Genomic DNA, 19,261 nt, shown 5'->3' with positions numbered 1-19,261 from the left:
AGACTCCTTTCCGGGTAAGCCCCAGCTAGAAAGGCGCCGCGGGATCGTGGTGTCCTTTGATAAGGAAAAAGGCTACGGGTTTATCCAGGAGTTGGGAACTGGCCGGGACTTCTATGTAAACCGGCGATCGGTGAAGCGGCACTACCTCCCGGAGCATCTCCATAATCTGACTATGGGAGAGATCGTAGAGTATACCCCCGCCGAAAGTCTACGGGGCCCCTACGCTACCGCAGTCACTCGCCCGAAGGCGCCGGCTGAGACCTGGGACTCTGAGAAAGAGAGGACAGATCCGGTTGAGACAGAGGGAGTGCAAGTGGAACAGGCCCGAACCACCCATCTGCATAGCCAGGCGTACCTCAGTCCCGACGTTTTCTGGGAGCCCATCGTGCTGCAGGGGCTGGAGGAACGATATCCCCCTCCGGATGCGGTGAGACGTGAGGAAGAGAAGGAGCGGCAGGACAGCTGCCGGCGGGCAGAGGAATGTGCTGAGGCCCGGCGTCAAGCAGCAGCTGCCACCGTTACCCCAGAGGCCACTGTCCCTGAACTTCCGGTAGCTCCGACCACCTGCACTAAAGCTGAACTAGAGGCCCTACGCAAGAGGGTGTATTGGGTGGCGGACCTCGGCTGCGCAGGAGGCGTGCGGTGGTTCCCGTTTCCTAGGACGGATGCCGAAATGGAGGCCATGAAAGACAAGCCTCCCCCTCTAAAGATTGTAAGAGGAGACGGTTTCCAAATGTGGCCGGCCTTGCCAGAGCAGTTGTTGCAGGTTCCCTACGTCGACTCATCATCCGAGGAAGAATATGACACTCGCCTGTGAGTAATCCTTGCCTCATGTCCGTCTCCTTAATGGCCGTTTTGTCCCTCCAGTTGGCAGAGCTGGTGAAGCTCGCTGCCAGTTACACACGGCCGGTGGCATCCTAGCTGAGTAATGTGCCACTGTATACCACTGCTTCCAGCTGCCCTTGTTATGTTTGGGACATCCGGTTTGCTGCTATTCTCCCAGTTGTGCCTTAAAGTGTTGCACCATTTTACCCCTTTTTACCCCCATTTCAGGTTGAAAAGACATTTTTATGTCAGCACTATTTTAAAGGGTAAGCAGGACTTGCCAGGATAACATGGCCCTGGTATTGTCAGAGTCCTGTATTGTCATTTTATATATGTGCTGCTGACAGTATTTACTAACCGGTTTTTTTTATTCAAGTATATGTGCCCAGAGATGGACTTCCTATGTGCAAGCCTCTGAGAGGTTAATTTTATTATGGACTTATTTATTGTCATGGACTATCCTGGTTCTTTAAACATCCACTGTGCCAGGTCAGCGCCCCCGTTCCACTCACTATCCTGTGAAAAAGAGAACGACGCCCCTTGTCACCAGACTTCACCTTTGCCAATTGGGTCTGATATGAGTGTAATTGACATATATGTATGTATGCATGTGTCTTTCTCTATTTCAGGTAATGATTCCAGTTGGGCGGGCCCTGATGGAGTACGAGGTCGTACTCAGCTTAAAGCAGCGGGGTATGTAGTGTACGGGAGAGTAATACCCCGTCACTACAGAAGGGTCACTTGGGTATTGTCGTTCCCCCTGTATTTATGGGGAGGTTGGTATAGAAAATATCTTGTTAACTGTAATGCTATGTACTTCCTGTTACTGTGAAAGGTGCATGTGCAGGCCGGCTAGGGTGTCATTCCAGCTCTGAGTCACTAGAGGGAGCTAGGGAACCCTAGGTTATATAAGGCCCAGTCAGGAAGTAGGAGTAGTGTTCAGACAGTGGGAGCAGAGGTCAGAAATGATCCTGTGTCTGAGTGAAAGCCAGGCTATGGGCCTGTGAGAGCAGAGCAGGCCTGAAGCCTGCCGACTAGGAGAGGGTAGTAAAGGCCCTGTAACCGGGTTCCGGATCCAAGGAAAAGGTTCCCCTCCTGAGTCATCATCCGTTTAGCTGAAGCAGCATAAGCAAGTCACCAGCCAAGACACAGAATACCACAGAGGCCGATCAGATAAAGCAAGAGGTACTCAAGATAACAGAGGAGGTACTAGATAAGGACAGCTTCAAGGGTACGCCAGATAAAGGGCATTAGACCTTGGAGAGAAAGTCACATGTGTCAGGACCAGTCAGGACTAGTGTGCAAGCCGCCTGTACTGCATCTCCTGCAATCAACACTCTGTATTATACATTGCTAAGACCGGCCATTCTGTAATTCCAAGAACCACCTGTATTCTTATGGAAAACCAACTGTCTTTCATGGAACGGCGCTTCCAACTGCGTCCATGTATGATTATAACTGATATTCAGTAAAGTTCCAGTTTTTGTTGGCTATCCTGTGCTTGCTTCGTTCTTCTACAATATCCTACACGGCGTGTCACCGTTTAATTGACACTGGCGTCACGAACTCTTAAATACCTGCCTGTTCCAGTATTTGCCCCAATTGAAGACGACAGTGGATCCCAGGTTAGTGAGTCAATCTGCACTACAAAGCCCAGCATACACTACTGACCCCCTGGGACACTGCACCTGTGACCGGATTCCAGATCCGAGGAGCAGGTTCCCCTCCTGAGTCCGTATTCATAGAAGCAAGAAGGGCATAGCTAAACAGCCTGAGGACACAGAATACAACAGAGGCCAATCTGATAAAGCAAGAGGTACTCAAGATAACAGAGGAGGTACTAGATAAGGACAGCTTCAAGGATACGCCAGATATAGGGCATTAGACCTTGGAGAATAAGTCACATGTTTCAGGACCAGTCAGGAATAGTGTGCAAGCCGCCTGTACTGCATCTCCTGTAATTAACACTCTGTAAAGAACATTGCTATAACCGGCCAGTCTGTAACTTCTAAGAACCAACTGTATTCAAATCGAAACCAACTGTCTTCCATGGAACTGCGCTTCCAACTGCGTCCATGTATGATTCTCACTGACATTCAGTAAAGTTCCAGTTTTGGTTGGCTATCCCGTGGTTGTTCCGTTATTCCACTTTACTTTACACGGCGTGTCACCGTTTAATTGACACTGGCGTCACGAACATTAAATACCTGCCTGTTCCAGTATCTGCCCAGATTGAAGACGACAGTGGATCCCAGGTTAGTGGATTAATCTGCACTACAAAGCCCAGCATACACTACTGACCCCCTGGGACACTGCAATTGTAGTAATCCCTTGGATACTTGGCGGAATGCAGCTTGGACATTGGTCTCCCCGGAGGAGCGATCTATAGGAGTGGATTACTCACCTCTAGGTAGAATAGTTGTAGGCTTCAAAAACCCTGGACTGTGGAGGCGACAGGGACAGAGCAGAGAGGCTGTGAATAGGCCTCCCTCCAGCTATGCAGCTACATGGCTGCTGCTTTCTGACTAACCTCATGAGTGAACTGGACTGCTCTCCGCTCTACTCTGCACTCAACTGGATTGAACTGAGCTGAACTGTCTAACTTGGGCATGAGACACTACCCCATCTTGTGGAGAAACAAGTGTAGTGCACCCTAACTAGGCCTGTGTAAAGGATCTTGCATGTGGAATCACACAGTGAAATGGGAGAATATGACATGAGATGAAATACAAAATACAGGCATATTACATGACATTAGAACATAATAAAAACAAATTTGCGGTGCCAACGGTCACGTAGTGGGACACTGCACTGTGACACACATAAAGAGACATTTTAGGCCGCACTATACCACTCGGCATTCCTACATCTGGGACGCGCGTTCTATATACAGTACAGACCAAAAGTTTGGACACACCTTCTCATTCAAAGAGTTTTCTTTATTTTCATGACTATGAAAATTGTAGATTCTCACTGAAGGCATCAAAACTATGAATTAACACATGTGGAATTATATACATAACAAACAAGTGTGAAACAACTGAAAATATGTCATATTCTAGGTTCTTCAAAGTAGCCACCTTTTGCTTTGATTACTGCTTTCCACACTCTTGGCATTCTCTTGATGAGCTTCAAGAAGTAGTCCCCTGAAATGGTTTTCACTTCACAGGTGTGCCCTGTCAGGTTTAATAAGTGGGATTTCTTGCCTTATAAATGGGGTTGGGACCATCAGTGGCGTTGAGGAGAAGTCAGGTGGATACACAGCTGATAGTCCTACTGAATAGACTGTTAGAATTTGTATTATGGCAAGAAAAAAGCAGCTAAGTAAAGAAAAACGAGTGGCCATCACTACTTTAAGAAATGAAGGTCAGTCAGTCAGCCGAAAAATTGGGAAAACTTTGAAAGTAAGGGCTATTTGACCATGAAGGAGAGTGATGGGGTGCTGCGCCAGATGACCTGGCCTCCACAGTCACCGGACCTGAGCCCAATCTAGATGGTTTGGGGTGAGCTGGACCGCAGAGTGAAGGCAAAAGGGCCGACAAGTGCTAAGCATCTCTGGGAACTCCTTCAAGACTGTTGGAAGACCATTTCAGGTGAGAGAGAATGCCAAGAGTGTGCAAAGCAGTAATCAAAGCAAAAGGTGGCTACTTTGAAGAACCTAGAATATGACATATTCTCAGTTGTTTCACACTTGTTTGTTATGTATATAATTCCATATGTGTTAATTCATAGTTTTAATGCCTTCATAGTCATGAAAATAAAGAAAACTCTTTGAATGAGAAGGTGTGTCCAAACTTTTGGTCTGTACTGTATATAGAGGGCCCCTAGGGGGAGGCGCCCGTTACACATCTAGAACATGGGTTATCAGTCTACACATGGGTCATGTCATCAATGAAGTCTAATCGGTGCATAAACAATTCAATCCAGAGATATAGAATGGATTTCTGTCACAGCAATGGAAATCTGCATATGTGAGAACATACCCAAAATCTTGAAGGAGTCGTCCAAGTTGTTTTATTTATGTAAGAAAACTCCCAGGAGCCTGATAAACTGGATTCACTGGATAGGCCATCAATATCTGATCGGCAGAGATCAGACACTCAGCGCCCCCATGCTGATCAGCTGCTCTGCAGTGGCCCCAGTGCCGGAAGTCGGTGCTGGAGGTCAGTGGCGTACATAGAGAAGTAAGGCCCCCAGATCAAGGATCAAACCAGGCCCCCCACACAGGACAGAAGGGTTTCTGTTTAAACCCTTTTCAATGATCCTTGGGCCATTTATCCACTGCCTCATTTGCTAAAAGTTGCTCATTTAGAGGGTAGAGTCCTGACCAAGTTTTTACCTCTAGTAGAAGAGGAGATAATCTCAACTAAGAGTGGGTCCCGTCTTGCCCTGGTCCCCATAGCAGTCCTATGGTCTCCAGCTATGGTAGTTACATCTCGATCCATTGTGCAGAGAACAGAGCTGGTTACTGCAGCACTGCTCCCTTTGAAGTGAATGGGTCCAAACTGATGGAAGGCAGGGCCAGCAATACCATATTGTGACACATTATACCACCCCAACAGAGCCAAATACCACAGTGCATAAAGAAAAACTGCCAGCAGCACAAAATATATCCCCAAAAACTTCCACTGGGAGGAGGGCCCAGGTAGTCCCCTGGGCATCGGCCCACTAGGAAATTTCCCTGTAAGGTCTATGGCCAATCCGCACCTGCCTGAAAGGCCTCAATGCGATCAGAACTGAACGCGGCATCTGAGGGGTTCAATAATGGGGGCGGCGCAATCACCGTTCCCTGTCGTTGCGTCAGTTACATACAATGGAATGCAATTCGTAACAAAGTACGTTGTAATGAATCAAATTTCTTGTCGAAGTTTGGTGAAGCTCATCGCTAATTATTATATTTACTATGAACCAGCATTATCCAACGTAATACTAAATGCACATAATCAATTGGACCCCCTTAGGGGCTTGACCCCATAGCAGTTGCTGAAGCTGCTAATTGGTATCTATGCCCATTTATCTAGGAGCAGCAGTGGCCGTAAGAAAACACAGAGCCTTTGTGGCTTTTTTTTTAGAACAATCCATGGAGATGGTGTCTGAGAAGATCCATCTTCTGGAGTGATCCAAAAAAGCAAAGATCACAAGATGTCAAATTGAGGACAAAATATAAGGAATGCATAGAGGAGATTTATCAAGACTGGTGCTTTCTGTGCCTGTCTTGATATCCTCTGTGCTGCTGGATGGTGCGCCTAATTTATGATGAGGTGCACGACTCATCATAAATTAGGCACATCCTCCTGCAGTCCAGCCGTGGATTGGTCAAATTTCCTGGTGGGCCAATGCCCCAGACGGCCACCCAAGTTCTCTTCACTGCCACTGACTGGGTACATAATGAGCTCTCAACAGTAATTAACACTGTGAGAATCAGGTACTCATGTACCCGGCCAGTGACCGCACATGTCCTCCTGAATTTAACAGCTGTGGCTCTTACTTCCTAAGCCCTGCCCCATAGGCAACTGGAGGAGGAGGACAGAATATGGTAGTTATTGATGGTCACCTCACCACAGAGGGCGACCAGCTTTTGGGGCAGTATATTGTGCTACACTGTATTTGGTTCTGCTGGAATGGTATTTTGCACCATGGTATTGTTGACTCCGCCTACTTGTGTTAATTTGGACCCGCCTACAATATGAGGCTACTTTTAGTTTTTTTTCCTGGGCCACTTTGCGTTCCCAGTCTGCACATCTAAATAGAAATCTACAACAGCTCAGAGCTGCCGTAGATTTCTGTCTTTATTTGCCACAGAAAACTAGTGTAAATGAAGATAAATTTGTCTCAACTGTTGGGCACGCCCCTCTCCCCAAAAATCTCCAAAAAGGGACGTAGCAAGAGCAGTGTAAAAAGAGGTACCTTCTAGCAGATATAAAAAAAAAAAAAATCTAAATTCATGTCAGGCATCTTATGCCATGGCTCTTGTCTTTATTTTTCACGTTCTTTTCTTGTGTATCACAGAATATTTTTGGGCGGATAGGGTACACTTATGGTTGTCCCTCCTTGAGCTTTAGGGTTTGTGTGGATGATCATTAGTTTTCTTACCCATTTAACTTTATTTTTTATTTTTTTTTAATGTAACTGAGAAAGTGGGATCTCATGCTTTTAATGCAAAATAAAAAATAAAAAAAGCTGATCTTGAGAAACTCCTTAGCTGTTGGTATGAACTATTTCAGGGACCTAAGAGTGGTAGCATCTGACATCTATAATGCCGCACTATGAATAGCTTTTAGCTCGGCATGGTATGATCTTGGTAAAGATTTATCTAAGAAAACAATGCTCACTTCTCAGTGTCAGACTGGTCCATGGCGTCATTTCCCACCTGACCCTCCTCCCTGCCTTTCTCTTGATTACTAGTCCCTGCAGAGTCCTTGAAGAATTAAGTCATGAGACCAGTGGGACTGCAGTGTGAGAGAAGTTAGCTCTCTGTCACTTGACACATTACTTGTAGGATATTTTTTATTTTATTTATTTCAAGCTTTCGATGCACTTTGCACATTAACTCACTTAGGTTCCAGTTGGCTGCATTGCTCAGTTTCTTGAGCTCAGCCTGTTGGGAGGTAGTTTGCCAACACGACCTGCACAAAATGCTGCTCTATCCAGTCTCCATTTGTCTGACTTCGCTGTGCGGTAAATATTTTTGGGATTACCTTGAAACTGGCTTTACACAGGCAGAAGAGTCAGAATAACATATGACATCATTGGTATAGAATGAAGCAATCAGCAATTCAAAGCCTCAAAAGAAACTAGAAGCAAAAAAAGAAAAAATAGCAATATATATATATATATGTAACCACTGCTTGAGAATAGTCCCACTGAGAGGACTGAAACGTCGCATGATACCGGGTGAATAAACGCACATTCACGGAAGTGCCGCAGAGTTTCTTTATTATATATATATATATATATAGTGGTAATGTGAACAGTGTTGGAAGGCGTGTATGTCCCACTCAGGTACCTTAGATGGGTGAGAGAAAAAGACCTCGGCCCGGTATGCCGAAGAATGTGACCGAGCGGAGACTAATGCTCGGGAGAAGGAGACCAAGGCCCTCTCCTTGGCTAGAGCCCTTGAAGAAACAATTGAGGAGTAGTGTTGATCACGAATATTCGAATTTCGAATTTTTATCGCGAATATACCTACTTCGAAAATTCGCGAATATTTCGAATATAGTTATATATATTCGTAATTTCGAATATTCGTTTTTTTCCGATTTTTTTTTTTTTTTTTTTTTATCAGTACACATGATCCCTTCCTGCTTCTAGCTTGTGGGCCAATAAGAAGGCTGCAATATACTTGACTTTAGGAGTAGTGATGAGCGGCAGGGGTCATATTCGAAAATGCACGATTTTTTTTTCTTGAAAAAATCGGCAAGGTAATTATTGTGTAATATGCGAATTTTCGTAATTCGAATTTTCAGATTCAAATTTTTATTGCGAATTTTTCAACTTTAAGACAAAGAAGATTATAGCACTATGTTAGCTAAATTGCTCTATATTCGTTTTTTTCGAATATTCGCTATATTGCTATATATTCTTGTTTTAGAATATTACAAATATTCGAAAAAACGAAGTTATAGCAATATAGCGAAAATTCGAAAAAAACGAATATAGAGCAATTTAGCTAACATAGTGCTATAATCTTCTTTGTCTTAAAGTTGAAAAATTCACAATAAAAATTCGAATCCGAAAATTCGAATTACGAAAATTCGCATATTACACAATCATTACCTTGCCGATTTTTTGCAAGATTTTTTTTTCGAATTTTCGAATATTCGAAGAATATTCTAAAAAATATTCGCGAAATATCGCGAATTCGAATATGACCCCTGCCGCTCATCACTATTGAGGAGCGAGATGAATTTGAGAGGCTGAAGAGGCAAGTCAGAGCAGAAATGGAAGATGTCATGAGCTCAAAGGATGACGTCGGGAAGAACGTCTATGAGCTGGAGAAGTCTAAGCCAGAGCATGTTAAGAATGTGTCTGGAGATGGTGGCGCCGTGGTGCCGGCCAAGGCAGAGAAGAGGGAAGATGGTTCTGTGGAACCAGGTAATGTGGCTGATATGGAGGCTGAATCCAAGAGACTCGTAGTAGTGAGTAGCCAGGACCTGGTCATGAAAGACATTCCCTCTGCCGTCAATGTCTTCCAGAAAGCCAGCGGTCTGCTGGGGAAGAAATACGAGGAGACAGACGACCAGCATGCAGATGTTGTCTACTACTGTGAGATGATTCTCCTAGAGCCTACACGAATGGGGAACAATATTCTGGGTGACCCTCTGGAGGGAATGCCAGAAGACGAAGAGTCTGATAAGGACCCCAGTATCCGCAGTGCCTCCAACCGTGATGAATGGAGACTCCAAGAAGACAAATGCTGAAGAAGCTAAGGCCGATGTGTTGGAGTGGGAGAAATCCTCAGCTGCTGCAGAGCCCAAAGAAAAGTCTGAAGAAAAGTCTGCCGAAGTGGAAAAAGCCACATTAAAAGCAGAGGTCTCTGAAACTGCCCCCAAACCTGAGAAAACCACTGCTGAAGAAAAGGAAGAGTTTGGAAATGGAACTTATGGTCGTTCCAGAGCTAGCAAATCGAGAAGCAGAAATGCTGGAAAAACTAGAAAAAAAGAAGTGAGCCAGAGGAGTTTAAAAGGAGCAAGCGGCGACAAGCATGCTCTAGTGGAAGAACTGTAGCAGTCCAGGAAAGGACCTGAGCGTGTGCGAGAGCCAAAGAGACTAAAAGAACAAGATCAGAGAGTGCGAGAGCGTATCATCATAGCTTGTGGAAGAGTAAAACAAGAGTGTCTGTCCATAAGATGGACACTGGAGTCTCTTAGACAATGTCCATTAGGCAGAACGTCTAGTTTGGTGATAAACCAAGCTCTGCTTACATGGGTGTGGAAAAATAAAGGGAAAGGTGTGTGGCGGATGCCCTCTCACGAGCATCTGAGTATTATAAGTATTCACCCCCACAGGTGTGAACAGAGGGGGGGCATATGTGGTAATGTAAACAGTGCTGGTAGGCATGTATGTCCCACTCAGGTACCTCAGATGGGTGAGACAACTAAAATCCAGAGAGTGGCAGTGGTCTCAGCAAAGCATAGTTTGCTGAGACAGTTTTGTTTATTAATTCTGGGCTGGATTTTAATTGGATTGGCGGGTAGGCTTGGCAGTGGGATCTGCCAATCCACACCCTTCCGGCACGCGTAAGGTGAGGCCTGCTGTAATCAGGCTGGCATAAAGCGCCTCCCAGTATGTCAGTCTGGGGGAAGTGTGTGTGATCCTGGAGCAGAGGCTCTGTGTGAGTGGTCTCAGCCGGGTTGACTGAGGGGCCACGAGGCTAAGCGATAGCCTGAACTTTGGGGGATGCGGTGGCCAGAGTCGGGAGGACTACTGGGCCGCAATCCTCCTAAAGGTATTAAAGTGTCAAAGGCTGGAGGTTGCTGGACTGTATGGCTGAGGAAAGCCGCATTTGTGTTCCATGTGTGAACAAGGCTCTCTAGGTAATTCAGGGATACGGTTATGTGTTTATTTAATTTAGAGCCTAGCCGGATGCCACACGTGATAAGTTGAAGCTGCGTAACCTTTGCTTTGCTGAAGTGTCTGAAATAAAGCAAGAGTTTGGACATTATAACCGTGTCTGCGAAGATGTCTGTGAGTGTGACCCCCTGAAAAGAGATGATCCCTTACAATATATATATATATTTATATATATATATATACAGTATATATACACCGTATTTTTGCCACATAGGACGCATTTCCCCCCCCCCCCCAAAAGTGGGGGAAAATGCCCCTGCGTCTTATGGGGTGAATTATAATGAGGGCTTCCATTATGGAAGCGCTCATTAGTACCGGAGGACTGGGAAGCGCTGAAGGCTCCGTACTCATCACTTCCTGAATGTCAGCTGTGCTGTGGCTGCACACAGCGTAAGGGCACTCTGTGACCTCACACTGTGCGAGTCAGGTCACAGTACAGCCGCTGGCAGGAAGTGCAGGAGGAGTGCTGCAGGTGAGGAGCGGCTGTGTCTGGAGCAGGAGAGGTAAGAGTTTATTTTATTTTATGTGCTCTGTGACTGGCGGCTGATGAGAGGAATGGTGGCTAATATGGGGGCTGATGAGAGGCATGGAGGCTGATATGGGGGCTGATAAGAGGCAAGTGGGCTGATGTGAGGCATGGGGGGGCTGATGAGAGGCATATGGGGGCTGATGAGAGGCATATGGAGACTGATGAGAGGGATATGGGAGCTAAAGAGAGGCATGGGGCTCTCATCGTGAGGTCTGATTGTGGGTCATTTACATTGGGGTCCGATCTGAGGTCTGATTGGGGGTCTAAGCTGAGGTCTTATTGGTGTCTTATTAACATTGGGGGTCTGATTGGTGTTCTCACCTGAGGTCTAATGAATTTATTTTATTTTATTGTCCTCCTCTAAAACCTAGGTGCGTCTTATGGGCCAGTGCCTCTTATAGGGCAAACAATAGAGAGTGTGTGTATATATTTTTATATATATATATCTTATATATATAAAAATTAGTTTCTGTCTGTCTGTCTAGATGTCTGTCTGGACGTTCTTTATGCGCGACCAAACGACTGGACCGATCTTCACCAAATTTGGCACACAGGTACATCAGGTGTCCGAGAAGGTTTTCTCAGCTCTCTAGGATGTACCGTTTCTGAGATATTCCCAAAAAAATACCCACTTTAGCCAATTCAAGCCTGCAAGTCTTTCTCTTCAAATCCCAACTGCCATAAACACAGTTTTACTCCAGCTATTTTTCTTTACTGCTTAAAGGGGCGGGCACAGTGGAGGTCATTGTTATTAAAGGGGTGGAAACTGTGGAGGTCACTGTTATTAAATGGGCGGGCACTGTGGAGGTCGCTGTTATTAAAGGGGCGGGTGCTATGAAGGTCCCTGTTAAAGGGGCGGGCACTGTGATAGTCACTGTAAAAGGGGTGGTCACTGTGAAAGTCACTGTTAAAGAGGCAGTTACTGTTAAAGGGGCAGTCATTGTTAAAGGGGCAGTCATTGTTAAAGTCACTGTTAAATGGGCGGTGACTGTGAAAGTCACTGTTAAAGGGGCGGTCACTGTGAAAGTCAATGTTAAAGGGGAAATTACTGTTAAATGGGCGGTCACTGTGAAGGTCGCTGTTAAAGGGGCGTCCACTGTAAAAGTCACTATTAAAGGGGCGGCCACTGTAAAAGTCACTGTTAAAGGGCGATCACTGTTAAAGGGGCGGTCACTTTGAAAGTTACTGTTAAAGGGGCGGTCACTGAAAGTCACTGTTAAAGGGGCGGTCACTGTGAAAGTCACTGTTAAAGGGGCGGTCACTGTGAAGGTCACTTTTAAAGGGGTGGGCACTGTGGCGGTCTCTGTTAAAGTGGCGGGGATGGTGGAAGTCACTGTTAAAGGGGCGGGCACTGTAAAGGTCACTGTTAAAGGGGTGGTCAATGCTAAAGAGGTGGTCACTGTTAAAGGGGCGGCACTGTGGGGGTCACTGTTAAAGGGACGGGCACTGTGAAGGTCATTGTTAAAGGGGCGCGCACTGTGGAGGTCAATGTTAAAGGGGCGGGCACTGTGGAGGTCATTATTAAAGGGGCGGGTACTGTAGAGGTCACTGTTATGGGGGAACTGTCGATATCTTTTTACGACACACGGAAACATAAATGAAATAGATGAAATATACCCATGCGAAGCCGGGTCCTTCTGCTAGTCTCTTATATATATATATATTCAGTATAGCAAAAACGAAATATGAAGTAAATATTTTCTTGGACTGCAATGCAAAAGCAAGTACAAAAACACACTACGAGCCCTAGGACGCATGCACGGATCAAATTTGTTTCGGCTGCTTTGCCGAATTTCACAAAGAAATTCCCTTCATGACAAATTACTTTCTTTGTAAGTAGCAGACGCAATCTCAGGGAATAGTGATTGTGCCACCCCTCAGATGTGGCATCCTAGAATAATAATGAGGGCTTTTAGGGGTTAATCCGGTAAAAATAATAATACTCACTTTATCCATTTGAGGGTGAAGAGGACACTGCGGCCATCTTGATTGAAGACACCTCACGAAATCTCGCACATCATGCTGGCCGGCGTGGTGACGTCATACATCACCGCACATGAGATTTCACAAAGGATCTTCAATCAAGGTAGCTGCTCTTACGTGTTGTTTGCTCCCCACTCCACCATTGCTATAAGCTCCGAAGCTCCCCCTAGTGGCAGCTACAAACAGCTGCAATTTCATCACTCTACTGCTATACAGGGGGTTCAGAGCTCTCTACGAGAAAAACAAAGCGGCAGCAAATTTTGCCATACATAAGTGTGCCTAAATGAATTAAGCACTTAGAAAGCATTGAATAATTTTGAACAGAACGCGTTTTACTCCAACAATTACCTGATCTACATCAAAGTTTGCGCAGTATACAGTGTATGAAAATGTAATGGAATAACAAAATTTCTCAAGTCTTACTTGAGCAAGGCCCAGTACTGTTAAAAGTGCTTCAGGCATCTGCTTTTGCATTTGTGAACGGTCATATTTTACCATTGCAAAAACCAGCAGTAGTCCCCCATCATGTTGGGATTCCAGCGGCCTTGATACCTGTTCTCCATTGTAGAAATATATTTATGGAACCGCTCTCCATGTTCGTCACTTACGTGTCCCAAATTGGGTGGGAAAAAGGCAAGATGGGAATGTAAGAAATGCACTTTCAATGATATTCGGCAGCCAAGTTGTTAATATGCTGTAAGCATGTTGTCTACTATCTCAGCATAGTTTGCAGCTCGTCTGTTCCCAAGGAAGTTCCGCACTACTAGCACAAATGCATAGACGCACTCGCTTTGTCAGATTCTTGCGTTGATCATAAGTAGTGTATTTGCCATATATGAAGCAGAAATTGTCTGGATCGTTAACACATTTACGTTTATCCATCTTAAGTTTCAAAACTGATAGCACTATAACAGATCACTTTATCTAAATCTGTCCAGCTTGCCCTATATACTTACTGCTGACATCAGCCTGAGTGCGTCCGTACAGGTCTGGACATGTCCATTGGAATATCTCCAATATAATGCATTAATACTATAACTGAATGGGCTTTGCATGTATAGCTTAAAATCTAGATGTGTCAAGCAAATTCCAAGTTCATATTTGGAATCAGTGCGCTCATTTTAGTACAAATCACATGTTTTTCTCTCAGTAGCAAAATCATTGTTGCGCGGTGTAATTGATGACCTAGCCTGAAGATACGGTAGGTCACCAATATCATGAAAGTTGACAATCCTTTCAACTGAATCAACGTCATTTGTTTTCTTTGGAGAGTCAACCTTCAATCCAGACACCATTTTGCCAAAGCCTCAACACTTTTCCAAACCTACAGTATTGTTCTCAAAGTCTAAGAAAATGAAGGGATAGAGGGAGAGGAAATAAAATAAATGCACTGAAAAATTAGAGATTTTTTAAATAGCTTTTTATTAAAAATGACCCACGCTGGAAACTAATGGCTGCTTGAGGGCACAGCAGGAAATTCTAGCACAATGTATAGAAAATAACAATTAGGATTGTCAGAGCAAATGGGAATATTTTCAGTTAAATTACACTCCAGCAAAAAAAAAAAAAAAGACTAGTGCATTAACCTACACTGACCAGCGTGACATACACCAAAAGGGCTGGATTATTTAGGACTTGCATGACCCCATTTCAGAACAGATGAAGCAATTTTTAATTGTGTGTACAGTTAAATGACAAAAGGGTCACATTATTGCAAAGAGCTTCCAAGAAAAACAGTTCAAGAGTAGTGGTGCACGAACATTGGCCAGTACGGCATGCGTTCGCGATCAAATGTTCGTGAACTGCGCATTCGCAGGGGGGCCCATTGACATTAATGGCAGGCGAACCTGAAAAACCTTCATGTCACATTTGCAGCCACCAAATACTTACTAGAAGTGCACAAATAGTCCTACAACATGGACAGTGATATACCAGAGGGGGATCATTGGCAAAAATTCCCACAAAAAATATGTATTTTAACCAGGGGCCATTTTAGAGTTACCAGGGAAACTCTAAAAAATGAGCCTGCTGGAGCCTAGAAATTTTTATTTTAGGCCACGGGAGTACAGGCCCCAAAAATTAGGCATTCACCTGACAGAAAATAATTTCTGATGATATGGCTGTAGGTACATTAGGCGGTCACTGGATACAATTTTTACTGTAGGCCAGTACACGCCCCAAAAATTAGGCATTAACCTGACAGAAAAGGCCTTTTATGCTGCTGTATATACATAAGACAAGGAGCATTCATTGTTCTGGGTGGTGGCAGATATGTGTGGGCTGGCATGAGGAAATTCAATTACAAGTGGTCGTCACAGGTGTTGAATTCCTCTGAGATCCATGCCTCATTAATTTTTAGAAATGTGAGGTAGTCCACACTATCATGAGATAGGCGAGTGCGCTTATCGGTCATGATCCCCCCTACTGCGCTGAACGTTCTTTCGGACAGGACACTCGACGAGAGGCAAGCCAAGAGTTCCATGGCAAATTGTGCTAGCTCAGGCCACAGGTCAAGCCTGCACATTCAGTAGTCCACTTAACCCGATGTAGTCGTTAACCCGATGTAGTCGTTAACCCGATGTAGTCGGACACCTGTCGGTCTAGGTGTTCCCTGAGGCTGAATCCGGAGGGCGGCAGTCGATGGGTTGGTTGCAAGAATGATCTTATATCTGTAGTGATCAACACATCTTCAAACCGCCCTGTTCTTACAGGCGCGGTAGGATTGGTACCCGCACCTGTTTCGCTGTGGGTAGAAATTCCTCTGCCAGCACCTGCAACAGCAGAATGCAGCATCTCTCGCTGCAAGGCCTGGAAATGCTGCATTCTGCCAGCCCTCTGTAATGCTGGTAACGCCATTTTGTGTTTGTACTAGGGGGTCTAAGTACGTTGCCACCCAGTACTGGTCCTTGCCCATTAAGCTTCTTATATGGGGGTCCCTCTTCAAACACTGGACCATGAAGGCCAGCCATTTGCACGCGAGACGCGAGATGACGTGCATATCCGGCCCGCACATGCGCAGTGCGGGTCGGTAAAAGGCACAGAAGGAGTTGGCCACCAGCCTGCCAGCCAATGATCAGCGCTGGCAGGTTGGTGACTTTTAAAATAATGAATCACCAGCCATATAACACATTATATTTATAAATATAATGTGTTAAATGGCTTCTGTGCTCTCTGCTGGGTCCTTTTCGTCGGTTGGTCCCAGCAGAGAGCACAGATCACAGTGAGTACACCAAACACAACATATTTAGCCCCAGATCACCCCCCCCATCACCCCAATTAACCCCTTGATCACCCCTGTCAATCACTAGTGAAAGGGAAAAAAAGTGATCAGTGTAAACTGTAACTTTTTTTTTCCACCAGTATTGACTGTTACGTTTAGGTTAGTTTAGGCCCTTTTAGTAGGTAGTTAGCTTCAGTTAGCACCCAGCCCACCGCACCAAAGTCACTGATTTGCTGATTAGTGTATCGCTAATCAGCATTGGTACTTTATAGTATCTGTAAGTGATAAGAACTGATCACAGTCAGATCTATAATAGTATTAGTGTCACCTTAGCTCGCCCTCCACCCAAAACGCAGTGTTTGCCCGATCAGGCCTGATCGGTCGCCCACACAAGCGTTCACCCACACCCGCCCCGCCGCAGTGACAATTTTTTTTTATTTTTTTATTTTTTTATCACTGCACAATCACTACACAAGCGCTGCGGCGATAAAAAAAAAAATCGGTTTCGATACTTTTTATCAATCGCAGCGGCTTCCTGTATTTCGTTAGCCTCCCATTTGTAAGACAGGGTTGCTTTTTTTCTTGGGTAGTCTCAGGGAATACCCCCTAAATTTAGTTGACCAAATGGCAAGGAAGGGGTATTCTTCTGAAGAGGCCTACAGGCTTCTGACCGAGTCGGATGAGGAATGGGAACCCTCATCTGACGAATCCAGCGGGTCAGAATATGAACCTGTAGAAAGCAGTGGCAGTCTGACCCAAAGTTCGGACGATGAGGTTGAGGTCCCTGATACCACCAGGCATACCTGGCCCTCTGTTGCTAGACCACAGGTTGCGCAGGATCCGCTTCAAGGGCAGCAGAGTGGGGCTGGCACTGTCGGATTACGTGGTGAGGCATACACCAGTAGAGCAGCCCATCCTGGACCTAGTACCAGCACTGCCGTAGAACATGGTGAAGTGGCGAGCACCAGAAGGGCAGTTGAAGCTGGTACGGTGGCACATGCAGTAGTTTCCCGTCGCAGCCACCGCACAGACAGGCCCGTAGAGCCCCTAGAGTCCCTGAGGTGCTGGCAAACCCTGATTGGCAGCCCCCATCTTCAGCCGCACCAGTAGTCCCCCCTTTCACCGCCCAGTCTGGAGTTCGGGTTGAGACAGATCGGATCGGCACTAGTTTTTTTTTAGCTGTTCTTCACTGTGGAGCTCTTTGACTTAGTCGTGGCAGAAACAAACCGGTATGCCATCTCAATTTATAGCCGCCAACCCGGGAAGCTTTTATGCCCAGTCTTTCCGGTGGAAACCCGTCCAGGTTTCCCAATTTAAGACTTTTCTGGGCCTTCTCCTCAACATGGGCCTGACAAAAAAGCATTAATTGCGGTCATATTGGTCCACGAACCCAATTCATCACCTGCCCATGTTCTCTGATGCCATGTCCAGGACACGATTTGAGACCATCCTGCGTTTCCTGCACTTTAGTGATAACAGCACCTCTCGTCCCAGAGGCCACCCAGATTTTGACCGGCTCCACAAAATTCGGCCCCTCATAGACCACTTTAACACCAAATTTGCAGATTTGTATACCCCTGAGCAAAACATCTGCATAGACGAGTCCCTGATACATTTTACCGGGCGCCTTGGCTTCAAACAATACATCTCAAGCAAGAGCACCCGGTATGGGGTCAAATTGTATAAGCTCTGTGAAAGGGCCACAGGCTATACGCACAAATTTCGTGTCTATGAGGGTAAAGATCAGACCCTGGAGCCGGTCGGTTGCCCTGACTACCAGGGGAGCAGTGGGAAGACAGTCTGGGACTTGGTGTCACCCTTATTTGGCAAGGGGTACCACCTTTATGTGGACAATTTCTGCACAAGTTTGCCCCTCTTCAGGCATTTGTTTGTAGAACAGATTGGCTGCTGTGGCACCGCACAACCTAGTTGCCGGGGCTTCCCCCAACGGCTCCCCCCATCTTGTAAGGGGGGAGAGAGCTGCCTTGTGTAACGAAGAACTGCTCGTGGTGAAATGGAGAGACAAGCGTGACGTTTACATGCTCTCCTCCATTCACGCAGACACTACAATCCAAATTGAACGGGCAACCAGTGTCATTGAAAAGCCCCTCTCGGTCCACGACTATAATTTGCTCATGGGAGGGGTGGACTTCAATGACCAGATGTTGGCTCCTTATTTACTCTCCCGCAGGACCAGACGCTGGTATAAGAAGGTGTCTATGTACCAAATTTAATTGGCTATGTACAATAGTTTTGTTCTCTATAGTAAGGCTGGGAGAACAGGATCCTTCCTCAAATTTCAGGAAGAGATCATCAAGAACCTCCTGTATCCAGGAGGTTCCGTGGCCCCAACCACCAGTGTAGTGAGCCGTCTACATGAGCGACATTTCCCCAATGTCGTTGCTGGTACCTCAAACCAAGCGTCACCCCGAAAAAGATGTTGTGTCTGTAGCAGGAGTGGAATAAGGCTTGACAGCCGCAATTTCTGTCCTGACTGCCCTGACCACCCTGCCCTATGCTTAGGGGAGTGTTTCCGGAAGTACCATACACAGGTACACTTAGTATAGGGATTGCGTGACACAGGACAGGCACACAGGGGTCTTAGGGCCCTTTCACACAGAGCTGCTGCAAACCTCTCCTTTCACCTAAAACAAAGTGCATAATGTACTTCGCCACATCTCTTGGCGATTTGCGCTTTGAACATTGTCCCATGGGGAAGGAGAGGTTTGTCCTCTAAAGGTAAAAAAACAAAAAACAAAAAAAAATCACAGGTAAGCAAAAAAGTTAATGTTCCAAAAGTTCAATAAAGTTTATAAAAGTTAATGTTCTGTTTCAAATGTTATATAAAGTTAATGTTAATAAATTTATTGTGTTGCGGCCTGTTTTTTTTTGTTTGTTTTTTTACCTTCTAGGTGGACCAAGCGATCGACTAGCTGCAGCACTGATGTGCATTCTGACAGAAGCATTGCGCTGCTGTCAGATTACACAAAAGTCAGTGTTTTCGGCGCTGCAAGACGAGATTTCTCCTCTGCAGTAAAAAAGATACGTTTGCCGAGGCTTATGAGCTGAGGGGTGGTGTTCATATGCTTTGGCAAACACTTTGTATATAAAAAAAATATATAAAAATTCCG

This window comes from Bufo gargarizans, chromosome 9, assembly GCF_014858855.1.
Source record: "Bufo gargarizans isolate SCDJY-AF-19 chromosome 9, ASM1485885v1, whole genome shotgun sequence".
NCBI classification, from domain to species: Eukaryota; Metazoa; Chordata; class Amphibia; order Anura; family Bufonidae; genus Bufo; species Bufo gargarizans.
This window is presented reverse-complemented; position numbering follows the sequence as displayed.